We start from the raw sequence: 3,855 nt of genomic DNA on the forward strand, positions 1-3,855 counted from the left end.
CTTGAAGAGTGGTCTATTCTTATTGAATCTCGACAGTAGTAACACACATATTCATAATGTTGAAGCAAAAAGATGCAGAGTTGATAAAGATAGTGCAACTTATTTATGGCTCTGCCGTTTAGGTCATATCGGTGTAAAGCGCATGAAGAAACTCCATACTTATGGACTTTTGGAACCACTTGATTATGAATCACTTGGTACTTGCGAACCGTGCCTCATGGGCAAGATGACTAAAACACCGTTCTCCGGTACTATGGAGAGAGCAACAGATTTGTTGGAAATCATACATACTGATGTATGTGGTTCGATGAATATTGAGGCTCGTGGCGGATATCGTTATTTTCTCACCTTCACAGATGACTTAAGCAGATATGGATATATCTACTTAATGAAACATAAGTCTAAAACGTTTGAAAAGTTCAAAGAATTTCAGAGTGAAGTTGAAAATCATCGTAACAAGAAAATAAAGTTTCTACGATCTGATCGTGGAGGAGAATATTTGAGTTACGAGTTTGGTGTACATTTGAAACGATGCAGAATAGTTTCGCAACTCACGCCACCCGGAACACCTCAGCGTAATGGTGTGTCCGAACGTCGTAATCGTACTTTACTAGATATGGTGCGATCTATGATGTCTCTTACTGATTTACCGCTATCGTTTTGGGGTTATGCTTTGGAGACGGCCGCATTCACGTTAAATAGGGCACCATCAAAATCCGTTGAGACGACGCCTTATGAACTATGGTTTGGCAAGAAACCAAAGTTGTCGTTTCTGAAAGTTTGGGGCTGCGATGCTTATGTGAAAAAGCTTCAACCTGATAAGCTCGAACCCAAATCGGAGAAATGTGTCTTCATAGGATATCCAAAGGAGACTATTGGATACACCTTCTATCACAGATCCGAAGGCAAGACTTTTGTTGCTAAGTTCGGAAACTTTCTAGAGAAGGAGTTTCTCTCGAAAGAAGTGAGTGGGAGGAAAGTAGAACTTGACGAGGTAACTGTACCTACTCCCTTATTGGAAAGTAGTGCATCACAGAAAACTGTTTCTGTGACACCTACACCAATTAGTGAGGAAGCTAATGATAATGATCATGAAACTTCAGAACAAGATACTACTGAACCTCGTAGATCAACCAGAGTGAGATCGGGCCAGAGTGGTACGGTAATCCAGTTCTGGAAGTCATGCTACTAGATCATGATGAACCTACGAACTATGAAGAAGCGATGGTGAGCCCAGATTCCGCAAAATGGTTTGAAGCCATGAAATCTGAGATGGGATCCATGTATGAGAACAAAGTGTGGAATTTGGTTGACTTGCCCAATGATCGGCAAGCAATTGAGAATAAATGGATCTTCAAGAAGAAGACTGAAGCCGACGGTAATATTACTGTCTACAAAGCTCGACTTGTCGCAAAAGGGTTTCGGCAAGTTCAGGGGGTTGACTACGGTGAGACCTTCTCACCCATAGCGATGCTTAAGTCTGTCTGAATCATGTTAGCAATTGCCGCATTTTATGATTATAAAATTTGGCAGATGGATGTCAAAACTGCATTCCTGAATGGATTTCTGGAAGAAGAGTTGTATATGATGCAACCGGAAGGTTTTGTCGATCCAAAGGGAGCTAACAAAGTGTGCAAGCTCCAGCGATCCATTTATGGACTGGTGCAAGCCTCTCGGAGTTGGAATAAACACTTTGATAGTGTGATCAAAGCATTTGGTTTTATACAGACTTTTGGAGAAGTCTGTATTTACAAGAAAGTGAGTGGGAGCTCTGTAGCATTTCTGATATTATATGTGGATGACATATTACTGATTGGAAATGATATAGAATTTCTGGATAGCATAAAGGGATACTTGAATAAGAGTTTTTCAATGAAAGACCTCGGTGAAGCTGCTTACATATTAGGCATAAAGATCTTTAGAGATAGATCAAAACGTTTAATTGGACTTTCACAAAGCACATACCTTGACAAGATTTTGAAGAAGTTCAAAATGGATCAAGCAAAGAAAGGGTTCTTGCCTGTGTTACAAGGTGTGAAGTTGAGTCAGACTCAATGCCCGACCAGTGCAGAAGATAGAGAAAAAATGAAACATGTTCCCTATGCTTCAGCCATAGGCTCTATCATGTATGCAATGCTATGTACCAGACCTGATGTGTGCCTTGCTATAAGTCTAGCAGGGAGGTACCAAAGTAATCCAGGAGTGGATCACTGGACAGCGGTCAAGAACATCCTGAAGTACCTGAAAAGGACTAAGGATATGTTTCTCGTATATGAAGGTGACAAAGAGCTCATCGTAAACGGTTACGTTGATGCAAGCTTTGACACTGATCCGGACGATTCTAAATCGCAAACCGAATACGTGTTTACATTAAACGGTGGAGCTGTCAGTTGGTGCAGTTCTAAACAGAGCGTCGTGGCGGGATCTACGTGTGAAGCGGAATACATAGCTGCTTCGGAAGCAGCGAATGAAGGAGTCTGGATGAAGGAGTTCATATCCGATCTAGGTGTCATACCTAGTGCATCGGGTCCAATGAAAATCTTTTGTGACAATACTGGTGCAATTGCCTTGGCGAAGGAATCTAGATTTCACAAGAGAACCAAGCACATCAAGAGACGCTTCAATTCCATCCGGGATCTAGTCCAGGTGGGAGACATAGAGATTTGCAAGATACATACGGATCTGAATGTTGCAGACCCGTTGACTAAGCCTTTTCCACGAGCAAAACATGATCAGCACCAAGGCTCCATGGGTGTTAGAATCATTACTGTGTAATCTAGATTATTGACTCTAGTGCAAGTGGGAGACTAAAGGAAATATGCCCTAGAGGCGATAATAAAGTTATTATTTATTTCCTTATATCATGATAAAAGTTTATTATCCATGCTAGAATTGTATTAACCGGAAACATAATACATGTGTGAATACATAGACAAACAGAGTGTCACTAGTATGCCTCTACTTGACTAGCTCGTTAACCAAAGATGGTTATGTTTCCTAACCATGGACAAAGAGTTGTTATTTGATTAACGGGATCACATCATTAGTTGAATGATCTGATTGACATGACCCATTCCATTAGCTTAGCACCCGATCGTTTAGTATGTTGCTATTGCTTTCTTCATGACTTATACATGTTCCTATGACTATGAGATTATGCAACTCCTGTTTGCCAGAGGAACACTTTGTGTGCTACCAAACGTCACAACGTAACTGGGTGATTATAAAGGAGCTCTACAGGTCTCTCCAAAGGTACATGTTGGGTTGGCGTATTTCGAGATTAGGATTTGTCACTCCAATTGTCGGAGAGGTATCTCTGGGCCCTCTCGGTAATGCACATCACTTAAGCCTTGCAAGCCTTGCAACTAATGAGTTAGTTGCGAGATGATGTATTACAGAACGAGTAAAGAGACTTGCCGGTAACGAGATTTAACTAGGTATAGGATACTGACGATCGAATCTCGGGCAAGTAACATACCGATGACAAAGGGAACAACGTTTGTTGTTATGCGGTCTGACCGATAAAAGATCTTCGTAGAATATGTAGGAATCAATATGGGCATCCAGGTCCCGCTATTGGTTATTGACCGGAGACGTGTCTCGGTCATGTCTACATTGTTCTCGAACCCGTAGGGTCCGCACGCTTAAGGTTTCGATGACAGTTATATTATGAGTTTATGCGTTTTGATGTACCGAAGGTTGTTCGGAGTCCTGGATGTGATCACGGACATGACGAGGAGTCTCGAAATAGTCGAGACATAAAGATTGATATAATGGAAGCCTATGTTTGGATATCGGAAGTGTTCCGGGTGAAATCGGGATTTTACTGGATTACCGGGAGGTTACCGGAACCCC

Source organism: Triticum dicoccoides, chromosome 3A, assembly GCF_002162155.2.
Source record: "Triticum dicoccoides isolate Atlit2015 ecotype Zavitan chromosome 3A, WEW_v2.0, whole genome shotgun sequence".
NCBI lineage: Eukaryota > Viridiplantae > Streptophyta > Magnoliopsida > Poales > Poaceae > Triticum > Triticum dicoccoides.